This window comes from Daktulosphaira vitifoliae, unplaced genomic scaffold (genome assembly GCF_025091365.1).
Source record: "Daktulosphaira vitifoliae isolate Bord-2020 unplaced genomic scaffold, ASM2509136v1 Scaffold_4, whole genome shotgun sequence".
NCBI classification, from domain to species: domain Eukaryota; kingdom Metazoa; phylum Arthropoda; class Insecta; order Hemiptera; family Phylloxeridae; genus Daktulosphaira; species Daktulosphaira vitifoliae.
In genome coordinates this window covers 20,036,426-20,059,622 of record NW_026099575.1, presented here as the reverse complement: position 1 = coordinate 20,059,622, position 23,197 = coordinate 20,036,426, and the positions used below count along the sequence as shown (strand labels likewise).

Sequence of the window (23,197 nt, the reverse complement as noted above, 5' to 3'; positions counted from 1 at the left end):
AAATAACATAACTTCTTTAAACCTATATTAAATTAAATATAATATTATACACTTTAAGATAAAAAGAAAAAGAAAAAGTATCCCAAATCTCAATTTCTAGGAATTATTGGACAATTTTTGGTAAAATTAGTGCATTTTAAGATTTTACATAACAGTTGATCAATTTCAACACTCAAAGCTAAAGTGTTTTTATATACTAAACAATAAAAAAAAAATATTCTGACAAGTTTTCTCCTATGAGTAAACGGCCTCTAATAGTATAAACTTTTGTTTTTAAATTTTTCCAATATGCATCGAAGCTTTTTACAACAGTGATTTAAATCAATACCAATCTAAAAAATGCTTTAACTCCACTTTACTGGATCCCTACTGTACATTACTTTTTTATTGTTTATTTTACAATATTATTTTTTATTAGACATGGCATGCATTATGTGTAGGGTGGTACCGCGACCTCCAACGTTCACCATCTGTTTGTTGTTTCGTGGTACGACTGAGAAACGTGTATGAGAGTTCCGAAATTTATTTGCCGCTGTTGATTGCACGTATGTAAGTGCCGACCTTTAAGCCCATCTCGCTCGCACGTCTGTGATTAGCATAAAGGCTTCGAGCGACTTGTCACCGATTTTGATTTATTTGCCAACACACAGTATCAATGGCCGATGTGTGCCCCACGACCATAGTCAGTGGCAATAAATAAAAAATTGATTGTTTATTCAAAAGTTTTGCCCCCCTTATTGCGTTTGTTTATTTTATTACACCCTTGGGTGATGTTTGCGTCCCGTAGATGCAGTAGTTTGTTGACGTATAATACTTCTACACAACTCAGTCTCTATGGAGCTAGATTAAAGACCAGTATAAATAAACTAAAACAAAAAAGTTGAACGGAGGAGAACTTTCTTTTGCTAAATTTTATAATATGTATGCATTCGTTTTTGACAGATAAGCCTAAAATTATTTGTTTACTAAAAACTGCACTATAGACATATCATGAAATATAATTATTTTTCTTACTGTGTAGCCTATGTATTTAAGGAAATAAATTACAGTATACAGTTTTTTTTTACTACAGACATCATACGAAATGTTGATATAATTAAAACTTTAATCTTGCTAAATACTTTTACTACTTAATAAAAATGATATACTACTTAATACCTTCGAATTGGTTATCTGTAATTTCAACAAATATATTTGTCAAAATTAACAATTTTTATCTGATATCATACTATTAAATATTCTTGCATATAAAAACTACTTTTTTGTTTGTATTTTTAATAATTTTAGACAAACTAAAATGAATGATATATACTTGATTATAATGATGTCAACAATTACTTTAACATAGTAAAAAAAGTGTTAAACTTAAACCCACAATCACTTAAGGTAGGTTAAATGGTCACCTACCCTCGACTAATATTGTAATTGTGTGTAAATTATACTACGTGATATATTATTGCCATTGGATATTTCCTTAAAACCCATACATATACATTGGTACAGAATAATAAATCTGGAAGGATAAATTTTACCTCCACTCTCCGAGCAGGGCGTATATGAAACGTCTACAACAGCGGTTGTATACCAACTGCTCTACACCTGCATTTTGATTCCTTATTTTCCATTCCCTAGCGCCATTATCCGCCCGCCATCAACATTAATAGGTTACAATATAGTATATACACTTTCCAAATGTAAGTTATCCATGTATTTAAACAAATTTATATGAACTTTTAATTAATTTTTATGAATCAATCTTCTTTTTCCTCGCCTTAATCCTAACTACTTGGAGTCGGCCATTTTTTTATAAATCAATACTATTATCATTTATACAAAATAATCAATTTCGGGAACATTACTCATTTTCTCAGAGAATATTGATAAATTTTAGGTTTTGTTAAAAGAAAAATGATTTGATTCAAAATAGTCTACAATAATATGTACTTAAACATTTTTACTCATCTCTTCCACCATTGAATACCTTAACTTTAATTTTCATAAATGAGAACTCCTATTTTTAATTTGATAATATGATAGTGGAAAATATTACAATTTTATTCCTATAATATTTTTTGTTCAATCAACTGTTTTTGTATTAAATTGTTTAAAAATTATAAGTTTAAGTAAAAATCCATAAGTTATTTAGTTTTCATAATATCAGAGACAGCAATATTTTGTTTCATTAAGCCATATAATTTAAAAAAATGTCTACATCGGTAACCAACAATGTACCACAATAAACTTGTGTTGCATATAAATATGTGCGACTAATAATCGACTTGAACTTATTAAAGATAAGAATACTGTACGTTTAATAATACATTATCAAATGAAAAATATACCTTAATCAATAAAAACTAATTTATATGGAACAATAAAAAATCAAAGATTTATGTTATTAACAATGAAATGTCATTAAAAAATTGATCTCAAATTACTAAATTTTAACATACTGTAATAACGGAACAATTGATCGGATAATAGGAGTTTTCATTAAAAAAAGTTAAAATTAAGGTTTTTTATTCTTGAAGGGATAAATACTTAACACTTTCTAATTTGGATAGAAATTACTAAAAAGAAAGAGATAAGTAAAAATGTAGATAATTATAAAAAATATTTTTATATTAGTAAAAGTTTTTTTCACTTAAACAATTTCATACCACAGGCGTTTTGGACAACTTTTTTACCAGTATTTAAGATATTTTTAACATTTTTATATCTATGCGGGAGCAGAAATGAGACTGAGGAATATATAGTGATAAAAATAGTAGCATCCGCGTCTCACCTTTTGTNCACTTTCTAATTTGGATAGAAATTACTAAAAAGAAAGAGATAAGTAAAAATGTAGATAATTATAAAAAATATTTTTATATCTATGCGGGAGCAGAAATGAGACTGAGGAATATATAGTGATAAAAATAGTAGCATCCGCGTCTCACCTTTTGTCAATATTTTAAATTGTTAATAACTTCTGAAATAAAAGTTGTTGTCGACTAGTCATTTTCTATTTTATAAGCTAGTTAAATATATATGTTGATTTTTGAAAAAATAAAGTTGACATCACTATAAGATATAAAACGGTAAAACTATTTTTTAACAGATAAATAGAGATACGTATGTATCTATCAAAAAAATATATACATAAATTATTTTAAGAGAAATTGAGGTATTAATATTAAAAGAATCATTCTGTATAATAATAGTGAGCAAAAATAGTTATAGGAATATCATTGTACTTATTGGATCCATATACAGTTTTTATAGCTATGTTTATAATACACTATATATTTTTTAATCCTTTGCATAATTTAGTATTAACAGAGTACAAGCTCGGTATGTGTTTTATAATCACCCTAGATTTGTTATGTTGTGTACATGTACGGTTTTACCCGAAAGGCAATTATCATAATTTTACATAGTAGCAACAACTATTTTATACGCAGTCTTTGCAACGTTTTTATTGCAAACAAAAATATACATATAAAAACCACATATTTTTTTAAATAGAATGCTGTTACTCTATTCCAGGGTTATCTAGGCAAACAGTGTTTTATTATAGTTGTGCTACACTTAAAAACAATCCAGGCGAGTTTATAACAGTCACGTAAAACGGCGTCTTTGCAAAATACTTTTTTAGTGTTGTTTTAGATCTTCATACTCGGTAACCCTTATACGAGATAATTTCAACATTTTTACTATTTAAATTTGTGCAAATTATTTGAAATAATAATTATATTTCTCTAAAAATATTTTTTTTAAATAAAATAAAATTTATGTTTTTAATTGTTTGAGAATTATTTTAAAATTATAACTCTAGAAAAAAAAATTCATCACTATATCATTTCATGCAGTTTACACAAACATAAACTAAGAAAAAGTATTCTCTAATGGAAATTTAAACCATTCAATATTAATTTAATGTGACATTCTTGTTTTGCTCTTAATTTTTTTTTTTTTTTATTCTATGAGATTAGTAGTTTTAAGTTAAATTTATAGTTATATAATTTAACATTAAGTCTAAAATTTAAGCCCAACTATGTGGTTAAACGCGTCATATATAATTTATATAAAATTAACTTAATACTTTTTGAAAGAATTCACTATTAACATTGAGAATACCAGGAAATTTTTTCGATATCATATACAGCTTTTGAAGGATATTTCTCAAAGGATATCTACAGATAAAGAAACAAAACCTAAACCGGCTTTTTGTGAGGAGTTAGTTGTCACCACTGTTAAAAGAAGAATCTTTCGCAAAAGTTATTATGAGATATTACGGTGTTGACAAATTAAATTTTGATATTTGACAGGTTCTTTTTATTTTATCAAAGCTTTAAGTAGAACACGTGCTACACGTGAAGTGCTAGAAACTAGAAGGGTGAATTTTGACAGTAAGTAATTGACAATCGACATAATATGTACATATTATAAAAATTGTATCAACAAATCACTAACTTAATTACTGTATCCACTTTGATCTATAATAATCAAATTATATCACGTATTTAAAATCTTCTAAGATTTTATGTTTTATAACAAGTAATTACCGAAACAAAATAGTGTAGACATTTTTATTTTTTTTAAATATTTAATTCGTAAGTAAGGTAAATCTTAATTGGATTAAGAGACGAAAGTATATTCTTAATTTAAGACGTTGATCTAGATAAGTTATGAGTGTTTTTCATACAGTTGGGTTCCCAGCGGGTAGATCGGATAGGCCCAAACGTGTTATCAAAGCCAGCTTTAGGTACAGGTCTGAGAGAAACCAAACTCTGGTACTATAAGTTTAAATTCTAATAATTATAACTCAGCCTATCTTAAATTTTAAACCAGGGCACCACTCTGTTTTCAAAGTTCATATTTTGAAGGACTTAGTAACGTCTAGTTATATTTCTGATGGGTTTTCATTTAAAACCAATCACAGTAATCTGAAATTGTATTGTTAGTAATAGGACAGAATAACACGAGAACAGATAAGTTTGTAAAGATAAGCAGGAGGATATTACTTTTTTTTAATGAAAAATAATGCTGTCATATTACTTAAAACGATGAAACTTTTGTACGACGTTTTTTCATTTATCACTATGAGTTTGAGGGGCGTTTTGTAGCTACAGCACAAAATGAGAAAGTTCGCATTGGCCGCAAAAATAACTAACTTCGGGGATAAAATGTTTTGATGAGTAGTACACCATCAGGAGAATAGTGGCAAAAGGGGAAGAAGTGGCCAAAGTACTCCCCAACTTTTTTCATTTAAATTTCGTCACTCCATATAAACATTAAAATTTCAGAGTAGGAACTTTTATCATACCCTTCATATGTGACACATCAAGTAGTGAAGTAATTTTAGCACGTTGTTATAAAATAAATCGTACGAACATATAATATAATGTTTATAAAAATTATTAATAATTATAATAAGAGACTTTGCGACAGTTCAAATATTTATTGAAGTAGAAATAAAGGAGTTTTTTGCCTTAAAAGTAAATTCAAAACTTGATTACTCTGTTACGAAATGTTCACAAATAAAAAAAAATAAGAGATTATAAGATAACTGTGTTTATACAATTATCTAATGTACATATTAAACGGCAATATCTTTCGCTTTAATGTACCCTACACAATTGAATCGACATGATGCATCAGTTGATTTCTTGTTATTAAAAAATATATGATAGTTTTTGAACATTATATTAGAAGTGTATAATACATACATATACATTTAAATCTAATAAAAAATTGTAACTTAAATTTTCATCTGTTAGTTATATCCATTATTATATTAGTATAAAGCCGAAAAAAATAAAATATTACTTTAATTAAATGATAATTATAAGTAGTATATAGTATAATAATAATTGGTAACACAGTCTTTAAAAGTCTTTTTTTATAAATACATCAATAATAAATAATGGATAACTTCATAAAATATTAGTGATTTGTTTTAGCTTAGTTGAACTTAAAATTAATTTTAACTAACCTGTTTGTAAGGAGGTTATCAACAGGAACAGAGACATTTTGCAAATATATATAAAAATATTAAATACTACAACTTTATAATATACAGAGTGTTCAGTAAGTAAGGAAACAGGTAAATTGATACAAACAATGAGAACAATAGAAACCCGTTACTTTACTTACTGAACAACTATATATTCAAATAAAATGTTATTTTGAAAAGTAAAAATTAACGAATATACGCGTTAAAAGTTCACACAACACACACTAAATACAACACTCAATTATTAAACTAAAATGTGTAATCAATCAAAATCGAAAAATTAATACATTACTTAAGGCCCATTAGAAAGTCACATTAGGGCAAAATTGTGACACCGATGACATAACAACTTCCATGAAAATATTCTAAATTGTTTATGATCTTTGAAAATTCTTGGAATAATAATGACTTTTATTGTATGTTAATCATATAATCCATATAGGTTTACTAGAGTTAAATGTAGACATCTGTTAGCTATATATATAGTTTAATTAAGAAACAAAATTAAAGTTATTTTATCTTAGTGTAAAATTTATTTTAAGCGGTTCGGTATTGATGTTATGTAACAATTTATTTAATAGTAAGTAGCTATTTATATAATTAATACGTATATATAATATTTTCGTGTTACTTGTTAATAAAAAATTGAACCGTTATATTTTATAATGAATGAATAGAATATGATGAATATTTATTCGATAAACATAAATTTTAGTAAAAAATAATCATAAATACTCTGCAGTAATATGAAGTGATGTAATTTTATCTAATTTTCCTATATTTCATCGCAAAAAAATATAATTTTTTTCTGACTTAATATTTTTTACTTAGTAAAATATGAAAAACTATGTTTCAGTACACAAGTATACTTGTAGGTTATTGTAAAACATTATAAGTATTTACAATTATTTTCTCCTTCAAATGATTTAATTAATCAATAGGGTTCTCGAGAAAGGAGTACTGTAGTAACATAATAAGTAATCATAATAAATAAGTAAGCAAAATAAATTGCCTAAAATCGTCCAGTAAGAGCTGAGAAAAAGCGACAATAATAAAAAAAAAATACAATTTTTTCTTTGTTTTTTTCAAAGCTAAAAAATAAGGACATATGCAGTAAATCATAAGTTATTTTACTTATCGAAACACTTTAACTCAACATGAATATATCGCATATGCTAATAATATTTTTTAATTTTTTATCTATTTTTTATGATTTTTAGTAACACTAAAAATGTGTGGTTAAATAATATTGATCCCAAATATGTAAAAGGGCGAAAGCGAATTTTTCATCATTTGTAAAAAGTAGTAACGAATACAAAAAAAAAAAATAATAATATCATAAACTCTAAATAATAAAATTAATACCCTCTAATCTGTATATTGAAGCTAATATAATATATTTCTTTTCTTCAGTTATAAAAACTTTATTTTATTTTATTTTTTTTAATTTGATAGTATTATAGGAAAAATTAAAAATAATGTAATTATTTCAGTATTTCATTTCTGTATACCTTATTTTTAATCTATGTAACAAATTATTCAATTCTTGATATCTACCTAAGACAATACATCTGGATTACTAAAACAAATTACTACTGTAGAATTTGATATAAATACACCAAATAAATTATCAAGCATTGCTTTCTACAAATATGCGTCACAAACATAATCATATAAAAATTAAAAATTAAAATGGATTTTTATATTTTTCTATAGTATTATAATAACATTTAAAAATGATTTCCTATTTGAGAAAATTGAAGCTAAGCAGTTTTGTCCCGATTGAATGAAACTGCATTTTTTAAAAGTTGGTTTCTTAAACTAAATATATATATGTACATATTTTATGAACATTTTAATATTTATTCACTAGTGAGAATAAATTTGTTATGTATTAATAATAATAAGTAGTCTAATATACTCTTTCTTTCTTACTAACAAAAAATGCGTAATAGTTAATACAAATTATTATCAAAACTAAGTTAAAAAAAAATATTTATTTAAATATGTAAAGAAACAATTATTTTTTTATTCTTTTTATCTGGGGTAAAATAAACCATAAGCTTTAAATAAAATTATTGATCATTTTTACAAAATGATAAATGATATTTGTAATTGTGTGTAATTTTCAAGGTAAAATTAATTTTAAAATGTTTAAATATTATTTAAAAATATGTGTCATGTTAATATACTTGTACTTTAAATGGGAATAATGTACCATATTCCCTAATTTATTCAACATAATATATGTCTTGATATGATCAAAATCTAGAATAAACATATATTTATTTTAAGCCTAAATTATAGTCACACATAAGATGCAAGTGACTTTTTTTAATGTGTTTTATATATACACTAGAAATTACTATTAAATTTTGAAATTCTACCATTTTATAATATTCCAAAATTAGAATTTACATACACTCTTATTATAATATAAATTTTAAAGAAAACTTCTGAAAAATTCTTAAAAGTACTTTTTTGGTTTGCTATACCACTGATATGAAAATCGAAGCAATACTTTTTACCTAGGCCTTTCACGTAAAACAAAATACCAGTTCGTTGTTATATACTAATGCTACAGTCTATAAATATAATATGTTTAGTGTAGCCTACTAGTATTAATTTAAAGAACCATTATGGACCACGTGTATATTCGTTTTCATCATACTGCATTTTCCCACTGGGTATCATTCCTCTTTAGTAATAGTCTTTTTCCTTTGTTCCACAAATCGGTTTTACAGGGAAAAACCACAAAGCTTCTACTTCATTGAAAACGAAAGACATATATCTTATGTGTTTTTTTTTTAGCAATATAGTTTCATGGTTGTGAACAAACATCTGTCAATCTTCTTAAGTAAAAAAAAGAATAACAATAATTAGACAATAAATTGTTGTACAATTTTTTTATGATCGAGTAATGCAAAAAATGACTCTTTCAAAAAATAATATATTTTCCTAATATTATACTAAATTTATATTCTAAAACAAAAAAGTTAAATTTAGATATTTGTAAAAAAATGTATCTTTGAATAAAATATTGTTTTAAGTTAAATAATTTTAAGTGTAATTATTTTTTATAATTTTAAGTACCGTATAAAACAATATATTTTTAATCGTCTAGTTTTTGATAATTTTTAAAATTTTTATAATTCATTACCAATTTTTAATTATTTTGTTTAGATTCAGATAAAGTTTTAATGATGAAAATTGATTACAAGAAATTTAAACAGGTAAGATTTATTGTGATATTTTTAATTGCAGAATTCTGCGGAACTGAGATTTTTGTTGACCTAATAAACGAAATTGTCAAATGTATTATTGAGCATTTGCGTTATAATCGTTAAAATATATTGTGCGACAAAAGTAACCGTTATTATTTATCTTACATAGTATCCATTTGTAATAGTTTTTTTTTAATTAATGTAAGACCATTTGTTTGGGTGACTTATATAATAATTAAGTATAAATTAGTATTATATCTATAATCGATAGTATTATACAAATAAAATGAATATTACAAATTTGTCAATTTACAAATCGAAGAAATGTAAAATAATACTATATATTAATATATATCAGGTTTTAATTATAAAATGTAGCGGGCGAAACCTTTAATGGCTTATATATACTTATACATACAGCTTCAGTATACTTAACTTCTTGTGTTGAAATAATTAATACACAAAATACTCAAAATCTATTTTATCGTGTATTTCGATGAAGTAATTGAAATTCTTAAATTTGAATTATTAAATTATAATTTATAATATAATTTTATAATATAAAATTTATAATTTAATCAATTTTTAAACCTACCAAACGTTCAATTTAATGTTTTGAATGCTTAACTTTTAGAATTTAGTTTAAAATATGTAAAAAAAAACACAAAATATAAAAAAAAATTGCAAAAAGTGTACAAATAGCACACNGTTCCATATTTTTTATAAAATAAAAATTTCTATAATATTAAGCAGATATACTTGGTTAATAAAAAAAATGTTATATTTAATCAATTTTTAAACCTACCAAACGTTCAATTTAATGTTTTGAATGCTTAACTTTTAGAATTTAGTTTAAAATATGTAAAAAAAAACACAAAATATAAAAAAAAATTGCAAAAAGTGTACAAATAGCACACTAGGCACTGGAGAGATTCGAACTCTCGATCTCCTGTTTACTAGACAGGCGCTTTAACCAACTAAGCCACAGCGCCGTTGACCTCACATTGTAAAAACAACCGTATTTAGACACAAACTACTTCCTCTATTCTTATTGCCATTTTACAAAAAAATTTTAATTCTAATATATGAAAATATTACACAAAGTCTAACCTTTTAAACAAATGTTGAATTTCTTTGCAAAAATTAATTTATTGATTCATTAAATAAATGATATTAAAACTCCTTTATAAATTTGTATATCTAAAATAAGAGGTTTAGTTTAACCATCACTGCCCTTAACCATGGTCTAACTTCAAGTTAAAGTAAATTAACAAAAATTAAAATGTATAATTATAAAACTACAAACTATAATTTGTCACCATTGTTGTTTTTTATATTTATTGATAATGTAGGTCAAATTTTTAAGAACTGTAAACATATTTCATTTGCTGATGATATAAAATTTGATTTCTCTATAAATTCTCTAGATGATTGTAAATTATTCCAAACAAATTTAATACATTTTAATGAATTGAGTAATATTAATGGTTTGTATTCAAATGTTTAAAGATTCAAAATACTTAGTCAGAATCGATCTAAAAATAAATATGATTATCACATAAATAATTAAGTACTATTACAGTTACTGAAATTAAAGATTTAGGTTTAGTTTTATATAATGACTTAATGTTTAAAACTCATATTACAAATATTTGTTGTGGTAAGGCTACCTAATGTTTTATAAAAAGGTACTGTAGAGAATTTTCTAATATTTCCTGTTAAAAAATATTATATTGTATGTTAGTTCAATATTATATCCAATTTTAGAATATGGAACAATCGTTTTGGAATCCTAACCAACAGTTTTTAGTAAATGATATAGAAAAATTTCAAAACAACTTCCTTAATTTTATTATGTTAAAAATGTCTGAAAAAAACTACTCTCTTTATGAGATATTTGAATATTTGCATGTTTTCAACTAGGAGACTTGCATGATGTTACGTTTATTTTCAAACCGATTAATGATGAGATATTCTTGAATTATTAGGAAAATAAAATTTTTGTGTAATGCGTATAATAATTTCCAACTATGGATTATTTTAATCATTCAATGAATGTATTAAATCTAATGTACTAATTAATTATTTGAATATATAGTTGTTTTTAAATGTTCATGTTATTTGTATTTGTGTATTAGATAAAATCTATAATACTATTTATTAAATTTTACTAAGTTTTAATTTTTATTAAATATTTAATTTTAATTATAATATTAAAATGGCTGTACTCTTGCCCTATACTCTCGTTATACAAAGTGGAAAATCTATCTGACAACTCATATAACTTATAATCTACATAACATTTTATCCTTTCTTTTAATCAATTTTTACCACATAGGACTATATTTAAAATATGTTGTATGTTATTTTTTGTAATTATAAAAAATATTTAAAAAATTAATTATTTTTTAAAATTTTAAAATAGCTATTTTATAGGCAAGTTAAAAAAAAAATTTGATACCAAAAACTCTTATTTTAATTCAGTAATTACGTATATAGTGAATTTTGAAGTTTGTTAAATTTTGAATTTTTTTACGATTTTCTTATGGTATCAAATGTTAGTTTATATTATGTTAAGGACGGAAGTAAACATTATCATTTTACGTTATTTACAGTTAACAGTATGCGATTTCTTTTCATTGGATAAAAATAACGTTTATTAAAAAAAATTATAAAAACGTTATCTAAAACATATTATAATAAGAAATAGTGAACATAACACCGAATAAGTGCATTTATTATCAAATCTCTTGTCAAGCAATATACTATAATATGATATCAATAATGGATTCACGCTAATTTATAACTGTTATCATTTTACTTGGCTAACCATCGAACACATATAGTTAACATACGACAATGTTTCTAACATGTTATAATAAAGATTAAAGATAATCATTTCTGTAAAAATAGCATTCAAACGTTATTATTATCCATGGAAAAGAAATAGTGTACTGTTACCAGTAAATAACGTAAAACGATAATGTTTACTTCCGTCGTTTACATAAAATGAACTAACATTTGATAGGAAATGGCAAAAAAATTCAAAATTTAACAGACTTCAAAAATCTTTATAAACGTAACTACTAAATTAATTCAAGAGTTTTTGGTGTCAAATTTTTTTTTTACATTTGTCTATAAAATTGTTAATTTAAAATTTAAAAAAAAATTTTACTTTTAAAATATTTTTTGTAATTGCGAAAAATAGTAGAAAACACATTTTAAATATAGTCCTATATTGAAAATAATGGTTAAAAAAAAGTATAAAATGTTATGTAGATTATAGGTTACAGAGATGTCAGTTAGATTTGTTCCACTTAGTGTATATAACATAAATAAATAATAATTATTAAATTTGATATTAATGAATTGAAATGATAGAAATTTTTTAATAAGGTTAGTTAAATTGATAGTTTTTGAGTTGATATTAATCCTTGGAAAATAATTTTATATTCTTTTCAGGGCTAGGAACCAATATGCAATGACGTAATCACGGGAAATAGGGCTAATTAAGAGGCATCATGCCTCTTTATTAACAGCAATATTAATTTACAAGTTAATTATAATAATTAATAATAATGAAGGAAAAAAAAAGTCTGAAATATGGAGTTCTGTAAATTTTTTATTACGTTCCCCTCCTCATTATGAAATTCTGGGAACACCACTACTAAAAATCTTTAACATATTTAGTAGTTAGTTAATCTATATAACATTTTTTTCAAGAATTTATTTAAGTAATGATTTTATAAACCGAATGTATTATGAAATAGTTTTAAAAACCTCAACTAAACTTAAATTTTTTAAAGTCTTATTTTAAAATCAATTAAGGTTACAAAGATGGTCTCAAAATATTATGTTTTCTGCGCTCGTTTTTCCAATATGTATTTTAAAAAATTTAATAAAAAATAACTTATTTACTAGATATAAAAAAAATGATCAAAAATCAAAATTGTTTCAATTTCTATCCCTGATATTTTTATTTTTTTACTTTATCTGCACCTAAATGTCATTTTGAATAAGCTATAATTATAATAATTAATTTTCACTTACTAAAATTTGTAAAATATACAATTTATCAATATTTATAGAAAATGAAGTTACAATATTAATAAATATTGCTAAACAAAAATATTTGGATAGAGTGGTTTCTATCATTAAACCAAGGCACTGGCGAGATTCGAACTCACGATCTCCTGTTTACTAGACAGGCGCTTTAACCAACTAAGCCACAGCGCCGTTGAGGCCTGCGGTTCAAAATGAGTTGTGTTAGCTAGTTCAGCTCATGGATGAGGGCAAGTAATTATAATACTTAATAAAATTAATATTTTTAAAGTAAATTTTTTGTATAACTTGTAATCTGATAGATAAATATTGTTTTATTGATTAGTATAGTAACACATGCAATAAATTATTCCTAATTTATAAGACAATTAATAAAAGTTAAGAAAGAAATTTTCTAAATAAAATTAGATTATATTAATTATACTTATACATATATATGTATGTCTCATCAAATCATCTAAAGATAATTATTGAAATAAAAAGAATGGGCTCACTTCATCAACATGTAAAACAAATTAAGAAAACGTTAAAATACAAATCAATATATATTATAGATTTTTTTTTGAATATAGCATACAAATAAAAAATTTAGATTAATTTTTTAGAGTATATTTAATGAATTACCTCAAATAAATTATGTTTTCCTATAAATATGAAGAACGTTGAGGTCTTTGTAAAATAAATACCAATTAATTTAAAATTTATTTGATAACAAAAATCCGATAAACATAATTTGTTGTTACTCTATTTTCAAATATTAAATAGAAAGTAAATTATTTTTATTTAACTTTTACACTTTTTATCTCGTAGTGTGGTAATTCAGTAATTTATTCATAAATCATTTTTAAAATTTCTAATAATGTCGGCGCTGTGGCTTAGTTGGTTAAAGCGCCTGTCTAGTAAACAGGAGATCGTGAGTTCGAATCTCGCCAGTGCCTACAGCAGTGTGCTAATACAGTAAAATTTTTTATGTGTATATTTGATTTATACAAAAGCAACTAATTAACTCTATAAATAAATGTCTAAAATACTTTTTTGAATTAATAATAAAATTACCGTTAGCAACCAAAAAGGGTGATGTATTAGTAGGGATATATTTGTTCATATTATTAATTTTTATCTATTGGTACACTAATTTTTTTTTTTCGAAAACATTATCCATAGTATAATACAAAAATTGATTGGTGAAATTCAGTAAAAATAATATTATATTTATAATATTATTACAAAATAATTTGTAACACAAAATTTGTATGATTTTGCTCTATTAAAGTATATATTATTAATATAAGTAATTTTTCTTATTAAATATGATTCAATGCAGTGGTAGATTCTGGGGGATATTAGACCTTTCCACTAAAATAGCAACAATTATAACCATTTTTAATACTAATATATTTTGATCCTAAATTACAAGTTAAAAAAAAAAAAATTGCATCTCATGACCAAATATTGTAAAATTATCTTTAAAAAAATTTTCTAACTTTATGCCTGAAGTAATTTGAATTAGTCTCTAACCTATAAGAGAAATATTTTAAAAGGTTAAAGTTAGATCGAAATACCAGGTAACTCAGTTTTTATTCGAATTCAATATTTTATTTTTATATTTAAAATCTCTTAGTATAAATACTAAGTTTAATACGTGGTATATAATATAATATGTACCTTACATATTATGTAAGGTACACAGAAAAAATAAGATAAGTTATATTGTTTGTATCTTGCTGTCAAACAAGTAGAAGAAGTAGGTTATTCGAACAATATAACCCTCGAAAATTATGGTATATTATAAAATAACACGATGTTTTGAAATTCAAATTCAATTTTCTCAGTTTATAAATTCCTTATATTATTTTAACCGATTAACTTTCTAAGTTAGTAATAATTAAAAAAAAAAATCTAAACTTCTACTAAATCTTTATGTATGATTTAAAAAAATACTAGATAAGATCAAGTTTTATCATATCTGTGCTAAAAGCATATAGGCGACAGTAGTAATCAATAAGGTAACAACATATTATATTATTAATAAATTATTATTTTAATAATATTGACAATGGAGATTTGATGCATGTATAATTTACACGTAAGCCTTAACAAGTGTTTTAAAATTAATAAAAAAGATTATATTTTATATTCGACAATGTAATTTATGTCAAGAAATTCATAATTACTTGTTTGAAATAAGTTATTTCAAGATAAATAAAAGTATTTTTTTTACGAAATAAGTTCTTAGATTTTTATCAACTTATAAAGAATAATAAGTTTCCTTTAATACTTAAGCTTTAAAGAAAAAACTTCATTAAAGATATCATTGACATACAATCAGATATAATATGTAAATAACATGTTCGGTGAAACTTAAAAAACCTAAAATTCAACCAAGGAGCCACCAACGGCGCTGTGGCTTAGTTGGTTAAAGCGCCTGTCTAGTAAACAGGAGATCGTGAGTTCGAATCTCGCCAGTGCCTTTGCCGTGTGGGCAAATTTTTTGCATTATTTTTCTCAGTATTTTTTATTGAATTAGTTTACATTCATAAAAAAAATCTCACAGTACTAGAATACTTAAAGAATTTTATTTTTGTTATTCGTATCTATACATTGCCTGTAAAAATATTGATAAAATTCACAAATGCATCTAAAGAATATTAAAATTATAGCGGTACAATGCAATGATTTAATAGACCACTTAAATGTACGTAAAGAATTAAAATGTTTTTACTAAAACAATTTAGTTGCAACGGATTTATTATAGCTTGAATAACTACAGTAAACCTGCGGTCTCATAAGTATAATATTACTGAGTAGTTTAATAAATATGCGTTTGAACATTCTTATGCCTTCTGTATATTTATTCTTTTATTATCCTTTTAAGTATTTATTATTTGCTTTTTGAGGGTTTCGATTTTAAGGATGCATGCCTACTCCATATGACTGCTGAAAAGACACAGAGGGTAGGTCGAAAAAGGACAACGACAACGGTTTTATATGACCTGAACCTATTTATGCTATTGTTATACAAATATATTATTCTCATTTTTATAACAACAACCTGTAGAATTTTCACATGTAATACATTGCACTATCGCAATATATTCAAAACCATAAAAAAATGTCAATAATCGTTATACTATATTGTATCGACGACAACACGATTTGATCAGAAAGCTGCCGTAATGTTGTTAAGTGTTTTTTACGAATAGTTTTTATTCTCAATTTAAAACGGATGAGTATGATATCGTAATACGGAAGTTTGCAGTCAATATTACCCTTCGCTGTAAGCCCACCTATAGTCCGCAATATTATGGTGCATTGTTGTCAAACTAGGGGATGAAACCGATGGCAATTCAAAATCTGAATTGGTAATGTCATAAAGCCCTGTGAGAATACCAAATGGACATGACGCGTAAACGACGTTGCTACACAAAGGTCGTGTGCGTAATAAATTGAAGACGAAAAGGCAAATAGTCTGTGTAAACATTGAGGATTTGTAGGTATACATACGATAGAGTGCTTTTGATGCGAGCGCAAACGAGAATGGTAGAAATATCTAAAAATACAATAAAATTGTTGTTCGATGAACCGGGTAACGAACGCATGTTTACCGCGGTCAGAGAATCTCTGCTATGTTCACGCTGACTCATGTTTAGTTATCAAGTTTTAATACACATAGTAGATATGCAGCATTCGCATGAATTCATATTATTATTATTATTGTGCAATGTACACATTGAAATAATTGTAATAATACGCTAGTAGGTATGCGGTATATGGTAAAATTTCCATAAATGAAATGAACTGAAGTTCGTTTTTTCCAGACATGCGGAAAACGTTATTTTGAAAAATATGTATAACGAACATGATTTTATCGAATGTTATTTACAACATAACTTATAAAAAATAAATTAATAACCTAATAATACTTAATGAATGTTGCGCAGAAGGTCAAATATTCTTTTTATTCGATTACTCAACCTCATAAATTATTTCTAAAATGCTTGCGAATTAACCTATACCTAGAATAGTCAATTTTTAATTTTAAAACTATCAGTACAATATTTTTTGCCCTATTAATTATAGCACAATGTTGGCAAATTAAAAGCTAATGTCGCAATAAAATGTTCAGTAGCTATATTTATAAACTTAGCTTAATAAATATCAAGATTTTAAAATTAGTCTAGCATATCTTTTATTTTTTGATTTTTATGAGTTCTAAAATTGGTTTTGTCAGCTATGATATGATGATAATATTTTGGATAAGAAGTTAAATTTGTATGATTAATTTAAGAAAAAATGTTGAACTCTGCATTAGTTTAAAAAAAATATGTGTATACTTTGCTTTTATTGACTTTTTAGAAAGCCTTGTCCCGTCTTGTGTAAGTCACGCAGTATTATTTTATAACGTAATTCTAGTTTAGAAAGTTGTTGTGTTTAACCCAACATTATGTTACGATACACAAAATACTCTGCATTTGATTCTTTAGATCATCAAACGTAACTGCAAAATCCTCTCACAACTTGTATCTTAAAAATTTATGACTAAATAGACGCATAAATGTGCGCCTTTCTTGTTAATTTCATCCCTAGAACTAAATTAACTTACGTCAGTCCGCGTAGACAGCTAACAATACTAGAGCGGCAAGAGTACACAATAGCCCAAGGTAACGACCGCGGCTGTGCTCCTTCGTGTGTGCATATCGTTAACAAAGTCAACAAAGCGAGTCCCTTCCGAGGACCGACCTAAATGAACGCTTGTTAGGCTTTCAACGATATGTAAGTGTCGCCTGTTCTCGAGAAAGTGAACTTCCTACAATAAAAAGAAAAAGGAATTTTATTAAAATTTTTTATTTTGCTCGAATATTACGAAGAACGTTATCATTTCGTTTTAGAAAAGTTAGTTAAATGCAATTTATTTCCTAGTAAAATAATAGTATAATTGCTTTTAATATATACACTTCGTTACAATTTTTATCTTGCATCTAAAATTTTGAAAAAGCAGTTGGAACAACTGTGTGACAATAATTACATCCTTTGTAAAAGTGTACATCCTAATTCAAACAGAAGAAGAAAAACATTTTAATAAAAAAAAAAAAATTATCTCTCATAGTTATTAAATAGCCGTATTAAAAATATTTCATGTATTAAATATTGTTATCCAGTACTAAGAATCCATTTGACTATTCCTACATATTCATCAGTCATTAAAGTTCAAAAAATAATTCTTAAGTAAATAAATAGTACATTTTTATATTATTATATTAATCTACTATTAGCTAAAAAAATGTATATGAATATTTATCACGATAATATTTATTACTTACACGATCAATTTTTTTTATTAATTATTTTCTGAACCGTACATAGTAAATGCTTTTGTGTTATTTTTTTGCCTGATTTATATAAAAATATTAATACTGTGAAATGTGAATGAACGACTGTGACAAATCGAGGACTATTTGTTCAATTTATCATAAAGGTCGATGAAAATTTGCAATAATATTTTGATAGCGTTATAGGTTGGGGATGTTTGCGTCACGACTACTTATTAATTATTCAAAAGTAACATTTTAAAATCATACCATTTCATAAAATAAGTATAATTTATAAATAACTGTCATGACAGCACCATTTATGTAAATGTTAATATTATATTATTCTTCTATCAAAATATTTCAACGTCTGATTTTTTGATGTAACTTGAAATTAAACTGAGAAATTTAAAAGTACCATATTTATTTTATTGATTTATTTAGAAGATATTGAGTATATCAATAAAAATGAAAATTTTAAATAAAAAAAAATATATTAAATTGTACTACTATGGTTTAGTTATAATATTAATTTTATTATATTTAAAGATGTAATTTAATGTAACAATAATATTCACTAATCAATATTGGTAATTAGATCAAAATATAGTCATACCACTCTAATTTTATAGTAAAGAGATGATATGATTATTTTATAAAATTGTATATAAATAATCCGTTTATGATTAATAATGCACATTAGACTTGTGATCTCTTTACTTATTTCGTTAGAGTTGTACATGCCATAGTTATTTCGTGTATCATAATGTTTAAAGTTGTTATAAAACCCATTATTCTACGATTAATAATACCTTCCTATTGCTGATCAGTTTAAAAATAATATATTGAAAAAGTTTTCAATATTTATGAATTTAAGTGTTTATGCTTTAAAAATGTTGAAAGTTATTTTAAATTGAAGTTTTACTAGTAATACTGATACAATGTTCTCAAAAGACACATTTTATTATTTTGTTTATCATAATAAGTAATTGTTGTTCTTACGTTAGCTATCTTTCTTAGTAACTGTAACAGTGGTAACGGGATAAAGCAATTACACTAGGATTTGGATTAATTTTAACTGTTTTAACAAGTTGTAAATGCATAAATCACTAAAGACCGCCTACCGTCTTTCTTATTCTCAGGTCACATTTCCATTTTCCAACCCGCTGTGATGAAAATCGTTTTATTTCGCCATGTTAATTGTAGCACACTTCCATCCAAGCAAACATTTAACTACACAAATTTGTTGAGTGTATAAATCAATGATTTTGTGTCATTTAGAGCTGTTTCAGTAAAATTTTCTATCGCAGCGTGAAACTAATAATAACATTTTAACTACTGTTGTATCTTAAAATTTTGGTTTTTTCTAATGAAATCCGGATATTTTTCTTATTATCAAAACCATTCGAATCGAAATTGTTATTTGCAGCGCAACAAGTGTATTAATACTTTGAAGCTTTTTTTCTATGCCAGTGTTTTTTTGTAAATTCATGATCTCTGTTAAACATATATTACCTGACGTCGACAATATTTGATTTAATTTAAGAGATTTAAGGTTAATCCCTTTTAATGACTGAATTTCGTGATTGTTTTTATTAAACTATGGTTAAAACTATTTTTTTTTTTGTAACATACATTAATCTCTACTTAAAAATTATAAACATTAACACTGATATATATATATATATATATATATTTATGGATCATCTAGTACTTTATCCGTCTTAAAACACATAAAACAATCACTGCATTAGTATCACTTAGAGCTTTTTTTGGCAACAATCGACAATATAAATTTTCTTTGTCGATGTCCTGGTTATCTTTTCGAAATTCTGTTCTGTCGACTAATCCACCGTTTTACAATCACAGAGAAACAAAAGCTTTTACCCCGTCATTTATACTTTCCCCACGGGGTCTTGGGTCTTTTCCCCACTCTAAACAACAAAATTCGTTTCATATAGTGTACGGCCGGGAACGAGTGCACTGTTGGTATTAACTGCCTTTAAAGTGCGCCAGTGTCCCGTGGCTTATTTCATTAGTGTATTTACCTTGTTTCCTCTTGCTCTCGTTCCCTATACGCACCCTTACCCTTTCTCGTTCACTATTACCCGGCTCTTTTCTCGTTATTCTACTCCATACCCCACACATATAGCTGGCGACAAGGCAACGCTGGTGTTCTAGTAAGGTTTGGCAATCGGATTACTCCGTTCACCTTGTTTTGTTGTTCTTCACCGATAGTTTCTTGACAGCCGACCTATCTTATCTCTTTACTTCCATTTCCTTTCTTGCCGTTTCTTGACGAAAAATTGGGTAATTATTTTGACGTAAATTCTCCACTCATTGTTTGTTGGATTATCATGCCCTCCCTTTGAACGTGGGCAGAGTAAAACTCATTAGGAAAACTCGACTAACGCAATAAACTTAACCGGCGTATTGAAGAGTGTAGTTATATGAAATGTTTGATGTATGCATTTTCATTCTTATCGCATAATTTGTGTGAATATCGCACTTCTAATACCTGTAAGTTGACATACGGAGTGTAACATAGTAATGCGAAAGTTCATTTGTATAAAATACAGAAGTTCCTTTGGAGAAAATTACTTTTCAAAGTACTGCTTGTTTTAAGATTAATCATATCATTTTGAACTTTACGAGTGTCGTTTAAAGTTGTCATAGAATTTTTACGGAAGATTTATGTGAAAATATCAAGATTTTAGTTTATATCTTATTATTCAAAGTATAATTGCTCTGTCAGAATTTATTACTATGATTATATTTTTGAAACTTTTAAGCACCTCGTGCATTGAATCTTATTGCTATTGTTATTACTATTTATCTATCTTTTTTTATCATGAAATTACGAAATTTCATGAAAAATAATTATTTCCGTTTACTTAATATTTTACTTTATAACACTTTTAACAAAAAATATGACATTTAGTAGACATTTATTGAGATGTAACGTTTTTTGGTTTATTTCATGATAATACAAATAAATATTAGTGTTATATTTATGCGTTTTAAATTAATTAGTTATAACTGCTAATGAGTCATCATAATCAATTATTTATGACGTCCATTCTTTAATAAGTTCCTAATTTTTTAATTATTAAATAGAGTTGCGTTATTATTTTCTATTGGCGTGGACTAGTTTCAAAAGCTACTTATTAAGTATAAATATAAAAAGAATATAAATAATTTAATTATTACTAAAAGTATAAATAGTTGAAATTATATGAAAATATTCACTGTGCACTTTAAAAAGAATTCTTAAAAAACATAATTTATGCACTTTTTAATTAAATTGGATACTTAAAAAATCCTGTTGAAGATAGTGAATATTTTTAAGATAATGAAGTGAAACTTTTTCAGTTATACTTAAGCTCTCTTAAAATTATAAATTATAATAAAGATTTATACAATATGATATGTGTATTTATTTATTAGGCTTAATTAACTATTTAAAATTATAAATAATTATGACTATGATACAAACTGTTGATAATAAATAGTCATCGTATAATTGCCACTAAAAAAAAAATTGAGTAATTTAATTTATGTTTTTTTGTAAATATTAAATGAAAATGACTTAAAATATATAACTAGGATCCGAACTCAAATTCATTAAAAAAAAAAAAAAAAACTAGCTGCTACGTAAAGAAAATTTCTTAGAAATATTTTCTATATATATATATATTATATGGACTAAAAAATAAAGAAATTGAAACATATGATATTAGATCTAATATTGAAATACAACAATTATTCGAAAAACCAAATATAATAGTTGAAATACGATACAAGAGATTAAGCTCACTCAAACATGTATTTAGGACTAAATCAACAAATGATGTAATAAAAAAGAGATCGATTGGAAAACTAAAGCAGAGATTTATTGACAATAATGTAAAAGTACAAAGATAACTAGGGATAGACAATGATAGTAAGGTAGCACTAGACTGGGAGGGGGGAAATTTTCGTTTTTCAGTTATGAGACTCGATTGTTTCTAAAGCTGATAGGAGAAGATAAAAGTTTAATTTTTGAATTCTCTATAAGATAAACCAAATTTTGTTTTTGGAAAGTATCGTCTAAGATAACCATAAAAAAAATGCAATATGCATTGAAATCTGCGTCCTAATTATAATTAATACACTATAGTTTTTTTTTTTGTTTCAAGTCAAATAAAAATTTCTTTTTCGAGTACAATAACAAATATTATTTTTATCTCTATACCATCTATACATTTCTGAAAAAAATATATGCTATGGTAAATAATAAACGTAAAATATGTTTAAACTATAACCTTGTAAAATGCATATCTCAATTCATAATTACTAGTAGTTATTTTGTATATATGTATTGTATATGATTGCTACATATAACTTATAAGTATATACACAATGGAACTGATTTAATTGACAACTCTAATAATTTTCGATTTAATTTACGTTCCCTTGTATTCAATAATTATTCGATTAATAAAATCATCCCATAGTTATGGAATCTTTTCGATAGTCAACATTTGATAGTAATTAAAAAAAAAACTACTTATTGTTGACTAGAAAATATTTGAATAGATTATTAGATATCCCGTAGTTAATTA

General features: G+C 25.1%; 1 protein-coding gene and 4 non-coding genes across 7 annotated transcripts in view; 3 read left to right on the top strand and 2 right to left on the bottom strand.

Annotated features, from left to right (window-relative positions):
- The window catches only part of LOC126903529 (discoidin domain-containing receptor tyrosine kinase B-like), a 119,055-nt gene that overhangs the window by 11,896 nt on the left and 83,962 nt on the right, over positions 1-23,197 (top strand). For 2 of the 3 annotated variants that reach the window (XM_050681715.1, XM_050681713.1), the window contains exon 2: positions 9,182-9,231. The exons of the other annotated variant lie outside the window; for it this stretch is intronic. The gene's annotated coding sequence lies outside the window, so the exon portion shown is untranslated. The remainder of the gene's footprint in view (positions 1-9,181; positions 9,232-23,197) is intronic. 3 annotated transcript variants of the gene reach the window in all.
- Trnat-agu (transfer RNA threonine (anticodon AGU)) lies at positions 10,141-10,214 on the bottom strand. Its single transcript has one exon. It is a non-coding gene; the product is annotated as a tRNA-Thr (tRNA).
- Trnat-agu (transfer RNA threonine (anticodon AGU)) lies at positions 13,385-13,458 on the bottom strand. The gene has a single exon. It is a non-coding gene; the product is annotated as a tRNA-Thr (tRNA).
- On the top strand, positions 14,149-14,222 carry Trnat-agu (transfer RNA threonine (anticodon AGU)). Its single transcript has one exon. It is a non-coding gene; the product is annotated as a tRNA-Thr (tRNA).
- Trnat-agu (transfer RNA threonine (anticodon AGU)) lies at positions 15,682-15,755 on the top strand. Its single transcript has one exon. It is a non-coding gene; the product is annotated as a tRNA-Thr (tRNA).